This window comes from Protopterus annectens, chromosome 1.part0 (assembly GCF_019279795.1).
Source record: "Protopterus annectens isolate FY-2018-M chromosome 1.part0, PAN1.0, whole genome shotgun sequence".
Lineage (NCBI taxonomy): Eukaryota > Metazoa > Chordata > Ceratodontiformes > Protopteridae > Protopterus > Protopterus annectens.
Window position 1 is genome coordinate 1435819952 of NC_056725.1, and position 18785 is coordinate 1435838736.

Consider the following 18785-nt stretch of genomic DNA (forward strand, 5'->3'; position numbering starts at 1 on the left):
GGCTCTCCACACCTCATACAACACTGTAAAAACTTTAGTCTTGCAGTCAGTGGTTGCACTTTCATAAAGCTGTCAGGTTTCACAACTACTGCTCAAACACTGCTAAGCAGGTGACATCTCCTTTGCCAACAGTTTTCTCTGTGGATTATACAGTGATTTCTCATAACATAAGTAATTAAAATGTCCCTGTTTTTGGGCTTGTTTCTAAAATTGCTGGCTGATATCTGATTACTTAACAAAGGAGCTCAGAGCCATGATTGCAGGTTGAAAAGGTTTCACTGTAGTTGTTTCTTGCTCATCGTGTTAAGTATTTTGTTGCATTTGGAGCACATGGTAGAGGAAAGGTGTTTCCTTGCAAAACAGTATTTAAGGTCGATATTGCCACCAACATCATGCTTTATAGTGAACCATCACCTTTTACCACTGCTCTTTGTTTTATTTATTTTATTGCCTGGGGAATTTTCATCTTCTTCTTTCGGCTTTTCCCAGTTAGGGGTCGCCACAGTGGATCACCTGTCTGCTCATGATTGACAGTGGAGTTTTATGGTGTTGAGTTGCCAGCCCGGTGCCCAACCTTCCACAGAAGGCACACACTCACACCTAGGGCCAATTTAGAGTGTCCAATCCACCTACAGCATGTCTTTGGGTTGTGGGAGGAAACCGGAGCACCCGGAGGAAACCCACGCAACCACAGGGAGGACATGCAGACTCTGCACAGAAGGCACCTCAGCCAAGGATCGAACTGGAAAACCTCTTGCTGTGAGGCAGCAATGCTTACCACTGCACCACCATGGCCGCCTTCACCACCGTGGCCGCCCTCACCACCGTGGCCGCCCTGCCTGGGGAAGTTTCATAAACTTCTTTAATAGTTTATAAGCTACAGAAGGAAATCCTTCATTTAGACTGGCAGTAAAAGCTGGGTAACAGGATGGAACAAAAGGAGAAAAACACTATTCCAGAATGGTGAATGTGGGATTCCAGAACAGTGGATGTGGGATTCCAGAATGGTGGATGTGGGAAGTGTCCAGGTGGTTGGTAGAACTCCTCTTTTTTGCAGTTGAGAAACAGAAATGCCATAGCAGTGATGCTGGCATGAGGAACATGCCCATCTTAGGTCGAAGGAGAATTATAAGAGATAAGTACACTAACAGGAGAACGTGTGATAATAATCAGACAATAAGGCAAAGAGTGGTGCTTCAGGACAATATTATTTTAATCAGACTTTACTCTGGAGTTTGCAAGTTTCTGCCCATTAGTTTCATATTATAACAACTACTGACAGTGATGGCTAGTCCAGAAGCAGTGATTAAGACACAGTTGGGGTACATGTGTTGCACGACTGGGACTTTAATTTGTTTGAAAATTACTAAGCCCTTAGGAAATGGCAGGTAATCTTGTTTGTTATTCAGTTGTCAAAGGTATGGGGATCTGTCCTTCAAGGATGCTATGTTCTCTCTCCAGAGATGGAGATTCATTTACATTGTTAGGGTCACCTGTATTAGCATGCAGTATGTCTGAACAGCTGTAAAGGTTGAGGTACCTTGCAGGCCATGTAACACTATCATGAAATGGTAGTTGAGTCACAGAGTGATGAGTCAACAGCAGATATCCCCTGACTGATGTCATCCATCCCAGGATCACCCACAAAAGCTCACTAGGTAGGTTTGCACTCCACAGGTACATTTTTCATCTCAAGTGACTGTATCACTACTACAGTACGTGGAAAAGACCTTGGATTCCCATGATGACTAAGTTTCTTATGGTGACATAGGATCCTTGGAATAAAGGGGGTACAAGATGATCAAGATTCTGGGAGGAGGGTTTGCTTGGGTGCACAGGAGTGACTCAAAATGGATAAGCTGGCCACGGTGTCTGGAAACCACCAGATAGGTGTCTTGTCTGGACTCACAGTGCAGGGCTGGATGAGCTGTCCAACAATTGGTGCACAAAGCATCATGCTGCCCAGTTACATTTTCCAGCATTAAAGGCCAGTAGTTGATGAATGGTTGTCTCACCTCTTGTGGTGTTACCCAGGGCAAATGTAGTTTGCCCTTCATGCCAAGCTGTATGTCAAGTGTTTGGATTCCCAGTATAAGCAAACAAGAATTCACTGTGGCACTGTGCTGGGTTCAGTGGGTAAAATATAGTTTAGCAATGCACAGAACGAGTCTGGCTCATATGTTAACAAGTTTTACTGTGTTATCACTTACTGCACTGAACAAAGGAAAATGGGAGACTCCTACAAGTGTTCCCATGAGCCAGTTGAAAGTCAATGAGCATAAGCTAGAGGAACAAAAGAGTTGGTCTAGGTCCAAAATTACTTTAAATTTAGATAAGGACTCAGGCATTGCTCTCGGCACTATAGCACAAGGGTCGATAGCTGGATGGGTGGGCTGGGCACCCTGACAGACCCCAGGCCTAAGGGGAAAAAAATATTAAAAGAGAGAGAAAGAAAACAAATTTGGGGAGAGTCTCAACAGGAACTTCATCATTATTTCTGTCATAGGATGTCCAGGATGGAAGTATGTTGAAAGAGATGGTGCACTGATGAGCCAAATGAATTCCTTCCTGGATGAGATGTGTAGGGGGAATATGACCTGGGAAATTGGCTGGACAGAGGGTTCAGTACAGAAAGGGATCATAAGAGAAGGCTCCCTGGTGGAGAACCAGCAGCTGTTCAAGACCAATGAAACAGAGCTGCTGTAGTGGAGATGTGAACGCCATTATACCAGTCACAGAAGTGCCATACTCACCTATGGCGGTACCAGGTAATTATACAGTGAATCATACTGTGACCAAAGGAGTGGAACTGCTGTGTCCCCAGCAAAGATGCAGGAAGTTGTTCAAGTTTATTTAAGTTCAGCTTCAAGTTTATTTAAGGGTCTGAACCCAGGCACTGTACAGGTCAATAAATAGCAACAAACATAGGAAGTACCACATTAGGATAAATTAAAAAATGTAAATAAATACAAGAAAAACAAAGCTGATCAATAATAAGCCAATTCAAAGAAGTGTTTTAACCCTGTTTTAAATCATGCTATGGCTGGAGAATCCTGAAGAGTGCCTGGGAGTAAATTTCATAATAAAGGACCTTGATAATTAAATGACTGACAACCAGATGATTCAAGGTTATGAGATGAAACTGTCAGGAGACCTTGTGTACTGGAAAAGAGATTGAAACTAGTATTATACCTGTGAAAGATCAGAAAGGTAAGATAAGCCATAATTATAAATTGCAATATAAACCAAGATGAGGATCTTTTAGATAATGTGCTGCTTTACAGGTAGCCGGTGGATGTTCTGCAGAAATGGGGTAATATGGCAGCATCTTGAAACCAATTTAGCAACCAAGCTGCAGAAGTTTGCACCAGCTGTAAATAAGTAAGTTCTGAATCAGGCTGGCCAGCATATAATGCATTACAGTATATGTAACTGGGAGAAAACCAGAGCGAGCAGCACTGTAGGACGGTCACTAGAAGGAATAAGGAACTAGATAGGGGTGACGTTCAGCTGATGGAAGCAAAAAGATCTGACAACAGCTGAAGTCTGGGCCTTAAGTGTTAGTCTGATATTAGGTATCATACCAAGATCACGTACTTTAGACACAAATTAACTTTTTTCACATTAGTAAAAATATAAAGGGATAAAACATGCAAGAAAGATTTTTTTTAAAGCCGAATATATAAAAGTGTGATACTTTTTTCAGAATTCCAAAAATTCTTTCCAAATTGAAAGATTCCCACCCTTTTAGATGTATAATTTCTTCTTCAATAATTTTGTAATTTCTTCTAAAGGAAAGAAGATGGAATTCATTAGTATATACTTGGACAAAATATTTAAGCAAATATTGTTTAAAGTTAAATTGTATGTGAAAGATAGTTTGAATTCTAGAATGGGAAAGTGATTATAATTTTAGTACTATGGATGCAGTTTATTTATATTCTAGTATTCCAGTAGATAATGGCATGGATATGCTAAGAGAATATTTAAGTAATAGTTCTTTTCTTACTACAAGAAGAAGAGGAACTTTGTTAACTTTAACAGACATGGTATTAAATAATTTATTTTTTCTTGGACGAAGCTGTATCAACAGATAAAAGGTGTGGCTATGGGAGCCCTGTCATATGCAACCTGATTATGGCTCAGTAGGAAATAGAATTTGTGGTACTTATGTATTATCGCAACCAGATTTTTGCGGCAATGCTGGTTGCTTCTGTTTAGGTCAAGTAGTAGCAGTACAGTGTTATGAAGGTTAGACACATGTCTTCTGTAATGTTTTAGTAGTTTTACGAAGGTTTATCATTGAAATGGCTGAAAAAAACTGAAGTCAGAAAAGTAAGTTTGAAAAATAGGTTTCCCCTTTAGCGCCAGCATCTCGTGTCAGTTTAAGCAAGTCCCATTCCACTTTCAAGGCGTTCCTTTGACATGCTGCTGGTCGGTGAAGGAAAGAGATCTGTTTTCAAAACCTTTACTATTCTTTTCACAGCCGATTCAATGGTAAACCTACCCTAAGACTACAAAAACACTACAAAAAATAATAGCAAGCACTTAATCTGCTGTTTAAACTCTGCTTGTGTGCAATATCATCCGCTTAACTGCCACACTCCTTTCAGAACCAACAGACATACACACATAACCACTACGATCACAGAAATCAAGGCTTGATGTGTTTAAAGGATGCTTCCCACAAATCTTAAAAATTATAAGTCCTAACATTTTTTAAAACCACCACCGATATCCCGGCAGACTTTCTGACAGTGTACCCTTCCATATTACACTTCAGTGATGTCATTTCAGTAGAAATCAACAAAGTTAAAAGACGACACAAAATCTGGTTGTGATAATACGTAAGTACCGAATTTGTTAATAATTCGCCTTTCAGAGAAAAAAAGTTATTTATAAGTGTTTTATTGATTACATTTTCATTGTTTGGAAAGGAGAAGAAAATGTTAGTTTACCAATTTACTGATTATTTGAATTCTACTAGCAGCTTTTTAAAATTTATATTTAAATGGACCAGACAGAGGATTATTTTTTAGACTTTAATTTAGAGGTGGTCAGGTGGATAACAATAGCTGCATTATAAAGTCCAAAACATACAGAAATACATGATTTACCGACACCTATTTTCATAGTTACAATGGACTCCCACCGTACATCAAGAAAAGTATTATAAAAAAGCAGGAGATAAAAGCATCTAGACTGACTTATTAAAAGGAAGAGTTTAATAAACAGAATTTTTTAAATTATTATTTTTAGGGATGGGTACACTGAAGATATTATAGATCAGAATTTTAATTAGGTTGATGTTTTAAGAGATACAAAGCTTTGCCTTTAGTGAGGACAGTTTTAAGTGAAGACATTGTGACTAGTAACATTGAAAAGAAAAAGACAAATATGCTCTGGCATGTCCTGTGAAATCATGTGAAGTACAGTTCAGATGAAAAAAAAATGATCAGGCAAGTTATTAGACAGAAATGAAAAAACAGTTGATAGTCCTTTATTTATAAGCAGCACAATCATATCTGACAATCGTATCAAAAGTAGGAATCTAAATGATGAGTTTTAGAGGCAAGTTTTAACACACAAGTGAAATAAGTAGAGAAGTATGTCTGTATTCCTGTGTTTTTGTAAAACTTGTATATTTATAAACATATAGAGAAGTTTGAAATTAGTCAACATGGGAAAAACATTTAAAACATTGCAGAGATATACATATAACTCAAGAGAAAATACTATAGTCAGCTATTTGTACTTCAAGCAATGCATATCCACAAAACCAATAGCAACAGGACTTCTCGATCTAGAGACATAAACCTTGCTTGCGACATAAATAGGACATTTTTGGAGGGAGAGGTACATGTCTCAATGAATTTTCATTTTCTGGAATGGGCTTCCCATACATGTGAAGCACAGCTCTTCTCTTTACTCTCAAATGTAATCCGAACCAATGGATGACAAAATCAGAAATTCACCTGTGTTTAGCACCTTTGTCTCTAATGGATAGAGGCAGCCTGTCATTCATTCCCTAGCTCACATACACCCCTTAAATAACCTCTAAGGGACAAAAATTAGAAGACACATTTGGGATGTATGGCTAGGTAATATAGGCAAAATTAAATTATCAATTCAAATTCTGGAACATTTATATTCTATAAGGAACAAACAGATGATAAAGTTATAAAGGCATTCAATAAAATACAAGAGTTTGAATATATATATATATATATATATATATATATATATATATATATATATATATATATGGGTCTACTTCTTTTGACCTAACTTTCATTTGCCTGACACTCATTTGCCTGACCCCATTTGACTGAAATTTCATTTGCCTGACACTTCATTTGCCTGACACTTCATTTGCCCGACAAGTATTATTAGCAAGAAAATGGAATATGCCCCCTTCCCCACTGCAGTGTGACCCTGGGTTAGAATATATAGTTAGGGGGTGTGTGGGGGGCGAAGCCCCCCACTTCATTTCATATGATATTGTTAACTTTTGATGTAATATTGCTTAGTAACAGAAAAGTAAGTGGGGGGCTTCACCCCCCACACACCCCTTTGTGGGGGGCTGTGCCCCCTCCACACACCCCCCCAACTATATATTCTAACTCCAGGGTCGCACTGCAATGGGGAAGAGGGCATATTCCATTTTCTTGCTAATAATACTTGTCAGGCAAATGAAGTGTCAGGCAAATGAAGTGTCAGGCAAATGAAATTTCAGTCATTTGGTCTCAGGCAAATGAGTGTCAGCAAATGAAAGTTAGGTCAAAAGAAGTAGACCCATATATATATATATATATATATATATATATATATATATATATATATATATATATATATATATATATATATATATATATATATATATATTTGTTATTGATTGTGCTGAGGAAACTTTAAAATTGGGAGATTGGAATTCCTTGTTGGAAAACAATGAATTGTGTTGCCAAATGCAACTGAATTTCACATTCCTACCAGGTATTATTGAGGCATTAAACATTAAGTGTTTGCCTAAATTGAATGAATTTTAAACCAGTTATTAGAATAATTAAGAATGATTTTTTTTATTGGTTAATGTAGGATTATATAATTTTTAAATATTGTATACTGAAAGAGAGTAAATGGCTTTGGCTTGTTCTGAGGAAGGCTGTTAATTAAAGACAAAATTACTTAACCTATTTTGGCTTGCTTTGGTTTGGAGTTTTTGGTTCATAGGTTCATGGGTGTGTACTAGGCTGATGGCCCTGGAGCCTTTACAAGCCTAGCCCAAAGAAATTGCCCAGGCACTGTGCCACCTGACGTTAGTTCACAGTGCTCCTATCCAATAGGGCAGATGGAATGATCCCTGGAGTGACCTTTTTGGGCATCCATGTATTTTTTTTTTATTGTTGGTTTTAGGAAAGGAAGAAACCTTCAATGCTCCATGGGCCATCAAAGTGACAGTCTTTGAGATGCTGAGTTCGAGACTATTACTGATCATCTAGACATAGATAAGTTCCAGATCATACGAAAGGGAATTAAGAACAATCACAGAATCCAGAAAGAACAAAATGTAAAACTGTGTACAATCAACATAACAATGGTATTGCATGCCTCTCAAATGAATAAAGTCACCTACAGTTAAAAGATAAATGGTGACCAACAAAGAGTCAATAATGGAGCCCTGTGGTACCCCACAGACTGAAGGGTGGTAGGAAGAAGAATTTACCTCTTAAACTACATTAAACTACAGTTTGAGTATGAACAGATAGATATTGTACAAGCCAATCAAAGACAACCTCAGAGATACAACAGTAATGTTCCAGATGGTCCAAAAGAATTGAATAGAATGTTCCACTAAATCAAATGACAATGAGAGATCAAGGAAGACCAGGCCTAAATAGCAGCAATGATCTCTCACAACTAGAAGGTCATTAAAAACTCTAGTAAGAGCTGTCTCAGTACTGTGTCATGTTACAAATCCAGATTAGATTTGATTAAAAATGCCTTGAGTGGTCAAGTAGGACTCTAGCTGAAGATAAACCACTTTCTCAAGAATCTTACCATGAAAGGGTAGATTTGAGATTGGACAGTAATTGTAAAGATAGTCAGAATCCATATTATCCTTTTTTAAGTACTAGGGAAACAAGGACTGCCTTTAAATAAGTACTTCAGAAGCATGCTGGATACCTTGCTGGTGGGGGGGGGGGGGTTGGAGCGCACTAAAAGTAGTAGTCAGGTCAGACTTGAGTATGGCTGGATAGGAGCATGGGGAAGCAGGTGGAATTTCAGGATGCCTGACAGAATCCAAACCTAGGAGAGAAGGCTAAGTGCCATACTCTTTCAGGGCACAGGAGGCCAAAGGCACGAATGAGTCTGAAGGAGGGAGTCAAGGTTGGGGTGGAAGTCAGACAATGAGACTGATAAATGAATTTGCCCACCTGACTGCACAAATCCCATTAGCACTTAAAGAAAAGATTTGGAGGTGTTCTACCTGACTGGTACCATGGATGTCCAGAGAATAGTAGAAGCAGAGATACAAGGGAATAAAGATCTTATTGCAGTGCTGCATGCTTCCTAAAGAAAGGGAGTGGATCTGGGACAACTGGGTGTCACCTTGGAATGGGATTCAATACAATGATTACCAGTGTTAAACTATTCCATGACCCTGATGAGCTTATATATGTTTAGAGGTGTCATATCCTTGTTTTGGTAGGATTAGAAATTTTGCAAATTGAAAGCAGTTTTTAAATCCTTATACTGATGCAGAGTATATTGGGAAAAAGATGCTAAGGATGAAGCTGCCAGGTAACAGGAAAAGAGGGAGGCCTAAGGTAAGGTTTATGGATGTGGTGAGAGAGGACATGCAGGTGGTTGGTGTGACAGAGCAAGATGCAGAGGACAGGAAGAAATGGAAACAGTTGATCTGCTGTGGCGACCCCTAACGGGAACAGCCAAAAGAAGAAGAAATACTGAGAATCCAAACACTTGACATACAGCTTGGCATAAAGGGCAAACTATATTTGCCCTGGGTAAGACCACAGGAGGTGAGACAGCCATTCATCAACTACTGGTCTTTAATGCTGGGAAATGGGGAAATGTAACTGGGAAGCATGATGCCTTGTGTACCAATGCACCAGTTGTTGGGGATCTCATCCAGCCCTGCACTGTGAGTCTAGACAAGACACCTTCCATCATGCTGGGGGACAAGACCTAGCAATATCCCTCTTCAAGGTAGACCCCAGGTCCCACAGTAGGGGATTCAGCAAAGTGCAGGCAGAGATGGAGTCATTCCTCAGTCAGAATTGAAGATTTCTGGGAAATGCTGGCTGGTTACACTGATACAGAGGGGGCCAGGCAGCTGATAGTAGAGTTTGGATCTAGCTTTCCAATCAAAGCCCGCCATAACTCTATGAACAACATTTACCAGAACCTTTCTTACATAAAGGAGAGGTAAAGCTTAATACAGGCAATGCTAGACTAAGAAATTCAGCTAAGTCATGTGGCTAGGCCCTTGCCCAGCACTTCTGAATGACAAGGTCTCCTGTCTTGGTCTGGTGGCAATCTTTCTGGAAGGGGACTAAGTCAAAGATGTAATTAAAAAGAAGTAGGTCAGGGTACAATATGCATCACTCAATGACACTAGAACAACTTGAAGATGCAAGGATACGGATGGATTACCAAGCTTAACATCAAGTCAGCCTTTCGCTTGTTACTGGTACATCCAGATAACTGGCATCTCTTGGAGATGAGGCTGTGGGAGAAGTTTTATTTCGATAAGGCGATGACTTGGACAGTGCCATGGTGTGAGCCACATTTCAGAAGTTTAACATGGCCTTATGTTGGATCTGGGTGTCTGAGGAGGAGTGGTATGCAACAGTACATTAATTTAATAACTTTTTAATCATGGGCCCATCCCAAGGATGACACAGAAAAGGGGATGTGGAGGTTCTGAGACATATTCACAACCTTAGGAGTACTGTTGACATTTGACAAGGATGATGCACTAGTTACCATGATGACCTTTTTAAAGTTGCAGACTGACATCATAGAAGCAAGTTGTCTTGGTTGAGGTACAAGATTTGATTGATGCAGTGGAAGAAGGCTTTGGCAGGGAAGGTCATGGAGCATTTGGGATTTCATAACTTTGCTTACAGCATTTTTATGGGAATGTGTTCTGGCAAGATGGCTAGGTAACAATGGCGAGGTTGAACTTTATACTTCAGCAAAGGATCCCCCATCCTATGACACCATAGATGCAGTGGCGTCTTTGCTGGGAAGTGGTTCTTGGCATCCTGGCTAATAGACTAGGAGGCAGAGGTGAGATAAGACATCATGTTCCTAGAACTGATGCTTATATGGACAACTGTTATGATATGGAAGAAGGATCTAAGCATCTATAGGATTAGGTTTTGCTCAGGTAACCAAGCAGTGGTAGAGGCTTTATCCATCAGTTATTCTTGGGCATACAAAGTCTATAGAGTAGTTAGTAAGCTCATGCTGCACGGCTTACAATAAAACATTTCTTTTGCTCCAGGTTATGTTCTGGGCATCACAGTGTAATACCTGAATTTCTTCCCCAACAGCAGTTTCATAGGTTCAGAACCCTGGCCATGGGGGTGGCAGCCAAGGGAGAGGACATCCTTGACATGGTATGGAACACTGGATTGTGATAATGGGCAAACTGGTAAGACAGATGTTGTTCAGCATGTGGGCAACTTACACCAGTGGCAGGTGTTAGTGCCCTTCACAAATAGTCTGCCAGCTGGGGAGAGGAGGTGGTATTAGGACCCATTGAAGAAGTTTTTTATGCACAGCTGGGAATATGGGGTACAGGGGCAACTGTCTGAGTGCATTTGACCAGTGTAACCTGGGTATTGAACAGAAGAGATGTGTGCGACCTGATCAAGAACTGGGTTCAGACAAGATACTGAAATTATGAGGGTGAAACAAGGGCACGGATAAGGATGTTTGACATCACATTGGCAAGGAGCTTCATGCTATAGGACTTTGTGACTTGAGCTAGCATGCTGTATTATGCTGTATTATGGGGCATTTAAGATTAGAGGAAATGTACCTTGGGAGGGGGATTGTTGATGGTAGGGGCCTTAGGTGATGAAACCTTACACTTTGCATGTCTACCATTGTAATTTGACTGCTGACATCAAAGACAAATGTGTTCACAGCCGGGTAGCAGATCATGCTCAGACCAGTAGTTGACAGATTACTGTACCAGTTTTGTGGTTGGACCTGGCACAGGAGTATGCAGTTCAAGCTCCCCATTGCTGTCCAACAGACACTAGTAGGGCTATGACTATGTCTTGGACAAAGGAAGACTCCCCTTACACAGACACTAGGCAGAAGGTAGACTTTGGTTAGCCTGGCAGCACAAGGGATCAATCTAGCTCTTTGTTCTGGTCACTCTTTTAGGATAGTCAGGACCTCTGGTCTAGGAGGAACAGGAGCCTCTGTTGAAGTGATCAAGAGTGCTGGCTAATGGAGTTCTGGTGCCTTCCTAACCTACAGCAGGTAGTGAGGGGGCCTCAGAGGTTGGCAGTAATAAACATTTTTCATACTTAAATGGAATCACAGAAAAAGGAAAAATAATAATAAATAATATAAAAATAACTAACTAAATAAATAATATTTAGAAAAAGACAGGATGAAAGTAAGGAAGTAAAAAGGTTTAATTATGGTGCTTGTGATCTTGACATTATTTTCTCCTTTGCTGCAAGTCTCCAGCACATATTTGTGATTGAGAATTTCCATATTCATTGGACAGCAAGAAGAATTTCAGTCTGACTGGGAGAAACACAGATGGGATTGAACCCAAGTGAATGGATGGTTCTGTGGCATGGATAGAAAAGAACATTAAGGGAGGAGTTGAACCCAGCAGCTTATCATTCAGTTCATGTATATGGTTATCCACGAGCAGTTGTGGCCCACCTGGGGGGAATGGTATTGACATGGTTGGGAAAAGAAGATTGATAACTATGATTGTGAGGGACTTTCTTAAGTTGGTGGTCACCTGTGCAAGTGCATTGATCGTTTGAAGTGAAATTCTAAGCCACCTGGCTTGGCAGCAGGCAGACAGCACTGGGGCAATTGTATTTTAAACAGAAGTATTGTAAAGTTAGGCCCTAAGCTTGATCTCTTAGTCCTGAGGCAAAGGGACTTGAAAGACAGAGATCTGGTGTGACACAGACTCGATAGAGTCCATCTGTCTGACGGAGTTTGCACTTGTTTAACCTATAGATCATCATATTGCTCCAAGACCTGTTTAAAAAGGGCCCAGTAATCTGATCAGAAAGGTGACTGTGTAAGGGGGAAGGTGGAGATAGGCAGCTGTGAATGATGGGCAGGCTGCCTTGTCAGCTGGGGAGTACCCCCCCCTTTTCCTCTTCTTCCTGCTTGTGCTCCTTTTTTCCACATGAATGGGTTTAACAGTACCACTTGGGGATGAATCCAGATGAGCAGGGGTGGACATGCTAATCTACTACAGAGGTTTCAGGTGCCAAGATGAAAATACATGGGATACTCTGACAGGCTTCTGTGCAGACAAGGGTTATCAGGTATCACCACACTTGGATATCTGTCACTAGCACAGGTTCCAGGCAGGTCCAGGTAATAGATGCAGTGGCCAAGGGAGTTGGACAGAGTTACAATGGAGGAAGAATAATACCCCTCGCCGCATTGTAGGAGAATTGTCCTGTGCATTGTTGGTAACTAAACACTTGTTTATGTATGTACAAACTCTGAAGGGCTGGTTGTTGATAAAAAAAACTTGGTCAAGATCTGCAAAATGAATGGTCTCATTTGTGAATTCATGGGCAGGGCAGCAGATGTACAAAAGTCATTTTCCATGGAGAAAGATGGTGTTCAACTCTGGCCATTGCCCAGATGTGAAGAGAAGGGGGAATGAATGTAAATGACTCACAGGAAAAGGCAAGGCTAGAAGGGGGTTTAGTAGTCATCCAGTTGGACGAGTAGTCATTCCACCTTCGGCAGGGATAGTGACGTGCAAAGCCTACTCTCACTTCCCCTCCTTTTTCTTTTTCTTGCTCAAGTCAGTAGATACCAGAGGGAGAGTGAGAGACGTGAGATTAACCTCGGGGAGATGGGGCTGCCCAGGGGTACCTTTTTTCCTCCCCTTTCTCCTTGTGCTGCTGCCATGGGTTTTAATAGTACTAGTGGGGTTTGGTCCAGGAAAGTAGGGATAACCACACCACTGAACTTTAGGGTATTCCAGTATGAAGGCAAGCATAAGCAGGACATTTTGTCAGGCTTCCAAGCAGACCAAGGTGAACAGATATCCTGATACCAGAGATGCAGAGTTACAATGAAGGCAGACTAGCACCCCCTCACAGCTTTGTAGGAGAATAGTTTTATGCACTGTTGGTGTCTAAAAGCTTGTTTCTGTATGCACCAGCTCTAAAGTGTCTGTGGTTAATAAACAAACTTGGCTGAGATAAGTATGAATGGTCTTGTTTGTGAGTTTAACCTCTAGCTGTTTGTGCAGATGGTCTTCATGTTTCACTGTTGCAGTCATTACATTTGGGTAATCTGCCTGCAGGTTGCCCTCAGTCAGCCTGATTAACAAAGTCTTGGCTCCTGCTTTGGTTGCTGTCCCTTCTTCCATGACATCAGGTCATCAGGGGTATAAAACATGCAGCCGATGCCATTACATCAGTCTTTCTTGCCGTGTGGTGCCTGAAGCAGAAGCAGTTCACAAGTGCTGGATGGCCGACTCCTGAAATTTTTGTTTTCGAGTTTCAGAACTGAAGTCTTCAACTAAAAGCTAAGTACCCCGTTGGGGAAACTTTTTCTTGCTCCTTTCCGATGTCAGTAAAAGTTAATAATTGCATTACTTGTGGAAAGCAAATGCCTCATAAAGATTTTCATTCATACTGTATTCCTTGCCTAGGCCCTGACCACGACATACCTTGCTGTCGGTTTTGTGCTTTATTTAATCAGCACACTATCCATCATTGGTATAATTTTGCTTCTAAATATTTCGGTCCTCAGTTTAATTATCCAGAAATGTCATCGGCTAGTCATCCGACTACCGGGATTCCGAAAAAACGCAAAGATAAAGACAGAGACAGGCCATTGAGATCCAAAACTGCTGGCGACGCTTCTCCTAAGCCAGTCACCAGTTCGCTGGTACTCAGTGAGGCGCTTTTGCAGCCCCTGATACCCGCTACTTCTGATTCGCAGGCCACTACTGAGACACATTCGGAGTCCGGTATGCCGCGATATACTTCAACTATGGAATCCACGGATGTCTCTTCCTTGGATGGGTCCAGAGTCACTGTGCAGGCACCGGCTTCTGAGAGTGTATTCAGGCCTAAGGACTTGCATATTAAATCAATGCCTCCTTCATTACTTGGGCCTAAATCTTGATCCATGTCTAGAAAATTTACACCCAGGCCTCATGCTCAAGCCTCTATTCCTAAAAAACAAATGATAAAAATGGCTGAAGATTTAATAACTCTAATCAGGGGTAGACAACCCTCCCCCCCAAGAGGCCTAGGGCTGAGCTTGATTATGACTCTACTGATCAGGATTCTGTTTTTTCTGACTCTTCTGATGACCTGGATTTGTCCTTACCTACTTATGAAGATTCTGATGCAGAGGACTCTATTTCCTCTGCTTCCTTTCCTGATGATTTTTCTTTTGGGGAAACCTTACATACTCTAAGGGAGCATTTCCACTGGGAAAGCCAGGATTTTTCTGATTCAAAAAAGAGGCTTAGGGATTTCCTTCTCATACCTCAGCATAGGCCTTTGGCTATTCCTCCTGTACTAGACATTGTTGATGATGCTTTCTTGGAATCCAGTTTGGCGTCTGATTCCCTGACTCCTGCTCCCAGTAAACCTGACAGATACTACAGGGTCCCTGAGTCCCACAAGTTCATTTTCAAAAATCCTATTGCAGATCCAGAGACTATTTCACATGGGGCCCAAGGGTATTAAGGCTTCTACTGATAAAAATCCTACCCCTTCTGATAGAGACTCCAGGACACTGGATAGATGGGGTAAGAAGGTTTACACTTCTGCAACCTTGGCCATTAGGGCTTTAAACTGCCAGTTTCATATGTTAAAATATCAGCAACATGTTATTGGACTGCTTAAACAGAAAACAATGCATTCTGCTGAACAAATTGGAAAACATACTTTGCAATGTGGTTTTCATTCTTTAGAAGCCACTTGCAGGGTTGCGGTTACTGGGTCTGTGCTTAGAAGGCATGCTTGGCTTAAGGAGCAATCTTTACCTGATCATGTGAAAGCTAAACTGTTGGATGCTCCTTTAAATCAGGACTGCCTGTTTGATAACAAGGCTGAAGAAGTTCTTAAAAAGATGGAAGATAAAGCTAAATCTATGCAAACTGTTAAAGATTTTTTTACAAGTTCAGCCTTCTAGATTAGGCACTGGCCTTCTAAGAATTGGTCCTTTCCAGCTCCTTCCAGGTCTTCTCAAGCCAAACCCAGACACAGCAAAAACCCCAGGTTTCAGTCCCAGGGGACTCACAGAACTAAGCAGTGGGGGGGGGGGCCCACTTCCAAGTCTGGGAATAACAAGACACCCCCTATGGTAAACTGTCTCAATGACTTCCTTTTAAAATTTCCAAGCACTTATCTTTTGGCTGCCCCTTTGGGGGGAAAGATTGCTCTTCATGCAAAGAACTGGGAACTCATTACCCAGGACAAATGGGTTTTAAATAGTGTCCCAGGGATACAGATTTCACTTTCACACGTTGCCAATGCCAAGCGGGTGGGCGGACCTACCCCCAAATCAATGGGCAGTGGCTCAAAAACAAGTACTTTCCCTCTTAAGCATGGGGGCTATTCTTAAGCATGGGGGCTATTCAACTGGTACCAGAAGAGGAAAAGGTATAAGGTTTCTACTCCAGACTTTTCCTGGTTCCCAGAAAAGACAAATCATGGCGTCCGATCCTGGACCTGTCTACTCTAAATTCCTTTCTGGAGATTCCAAAATTCAAGATGCTGACTCTTCACCAATTACTTCATATGCTAGGCAAAGATGCCTGGTTGGCAGCACTAGATTTAAAAAGAAGCATACCTGCACATCCCAATCATGGAATCTTGCAGAAGATACCTATGCTTCAAAACAGGCTACACGCACTATCAGTTCTCTGCACTGCCCTTTGGCTTATCTACTGCACCCAGGGTATTCACAAAGTGCCTAGCTCCAGTTATTGCATTTTTCAGGCAAAGAAGTATTCAAATATACCCATACCTGGACCATTGTCTAATTCAAGCAGAAAGCCAGGACATACTTTTGAATCATCTGGCATTTGTAAAAAGAGTTCTAACTTGTCTGGGGTACACCATAAATGAAAATAAATCACAACTGGTACCCTGTCAGCAAATTACATTCCTGGGAGCAAGCTTGAATACAGCTTCCCAGATGGCTTACCTCATGCCAGAAAATCAAATTTATTTGACAACCTACTTCAAACAAGTGACCACAAAGACCCTGCTATCTGCAAGACAAATACTGCGAGCCTTGGGGTTCATGGCCTCTTGCATTCTTCTAATTCCATATGCAAGATTGCATATGAGGAAACTATAGTGGTATCTAAAAAGCCTATGGAGTCAACATTCTCACAGCCTAGAAACAATGATTCCTATCATACCTTGCCTACACCTAGAGTTCCTTTGGTGGGCAGAGGCCTGCCACCAAAAGAAGGGACTACCTTTCACACCACCCCCTGCTGCCCAAACCCTAACAACAGACGCATCAGACTATGCATGGGGAGCTCACCTGGCAGGGAAGTGCATTCAGGGCAAATGGAACCCAAGTCAAATGCACCTGCATATCAAGCAAAAAGAAATGTTGGCTGTGCAGAATGCTATGACAGTTTTCAAGGACTACATTCTTCCAGGACAACTAATGGTAAAAACAAACAACACCACGGTTATGTGGTACATAAACAAGCAGGGGGGTACACATTCTTACCCCCTTTGCAGACTAGCCATGGCATTGTGGAACACAGCCTTGAGCTACCAAGTGCACCTACAAGCTCAATTCCTGCCAGGAAAATTAAATACACTGGTAGATGGACTAAGCAAAAACCTCATGGACCCACACGAGTGGAAACTGGAACCAAGGATTTTCAACATGTTGACAAGTGAATGGGGGAGCCCAGATACAGACCTATTTTCCTCCCCCCAGAACTATCAATTGGACAAATTTTGCACAAGGACTCCCCACAAACAAGCCTGGAAAGTGGATGCTCTGTCCTTCAGCTGGAAAAAACCTATCAGTCTATGCCTTCCCCCCACTGCCTCTGCTCCCCAAAGTACTATTAAAAGTCAAACAGGACAAACCAAGGATGATTTTGATTGCTCCAGACTGGCTGCGCCAACACTGGTACCCCCTCCTGCGCAGTGTGTCACGGTTATCTCCATGGCACCTGCCTCAAACTCCTTCCCTGCTGTCTCAGCAAGAGAACCAGATTCTGCACCTTCAGCTTCCAACACTGAACCTTGCAGCCTGGCTAATTACTTAAACTCTCCCTTACCATCCCTCAGCAAACCTGTGATGGATGTCATCTTAGAGGCAAGGAGGCCTAGTTCTAGAAAATCTTATGCTGAAAAATGGAAAGTATTCTGTGCATGGAATCAGTCTCAAGGGATGAGCACAGCAGCACCCAATTTACTTCAGATTTTACAATACTTAACTGAGATGCTTCACAAGGGCCTGTCTTTTTCCTCCATTAAAATCCACACCTCAGCCATTTCAGCTCATTATAACACAGAACCTCCCCTCTTCTTTCAACCACTGCTCAAGCAGTACCTCAGAGGGGCCAAAAATTTGAGACCACCCAGGAGAGCTCCAACCCCAGCCTGGGACCTTAACTTTGTATTGGAGAAGCTCACTCTACCTCCTTTCGAGCCAGCTGCTACTGCAGACTTAAAATTATTTTCTTGGAAAACAGCTTTCCTTTTAGCAATCACTTCATCTAGAAGGGTATCTGAATTACAGGCCCTTATGGCAGTGGAGCCTTTCATCATCTTTCATGCGGACAAGGTGTCACTCAGAACCAATCCATCCTTCATGCCCAAGGTGGTATCCAGTGTGGCTCTTAATCAGTCCATTCATTTGCCAACCTTCTTTCCCAACCCGCAAAACAAAGGGGAATGGATTCTGCATTCCTTGGATGTGCACAGACAACTTAGATTCTACTTGGACAGGACTAAACCTCAAAGAAAATCTGAAAAACTGCTGGTAGCATTTGCTGCAGGGGCAGAGGGGAAGGCTATTTCAAAACAAACCATTTGTAAATGGATAAGCCATTGCATTCATTTCTGCTATAAGCACCATGGAAAACCTATCCCCCAGGGAATCAGCCGTCACTCCACCAGGGCTGCATCTACTTCTACAGCCTTTCTCAGAGGCGTTACTACCAGGGACATCCTAGAAGCTGCTACCTGGAGTTCTGTACATACTTTCAGCAAGCATTATCATTTGCCAATTTTCTCTAAATCCAGAGCTGGCTTTGCCACTGCAGTCTTGCAGGGCCTTATAGCTGGTCCTAATACTACCTAAACTCCTCCTCCCAACCATAGCTTTGGGAATCTACCCAAATGTAATGACTGCAACAGTGAAACACGAAGAACATATTATAGTTGTGTACACTTACCATAAATGTAGATGTTCGAGTGTATTCACTGTTGCAGTTCTGGTTACCCCCCCTCCTGCCCCCTAACTTCTTTTGGCTATACCTCTACTTTCCTTTGCTATGCTTAAAAGCATTTTGGTGT

At 41.7% G+C, this 18785-nt stretch overlaps 1 protein-coding gene across 1 annotated transcript in view; it reads left to right on the forward strand.

Moving 5' to 3' along the window:
* LOC122802429 (b(0,+)-type amino acid transporter 1-like) overlaps positions 1 to 18785 on the forward strand; it is a 251378-nt gene that overhangs the window by 39068 nt on the left and 193525 nt on the right. The gene's annotated exons all lie outside the window — the stretch shown is intronic.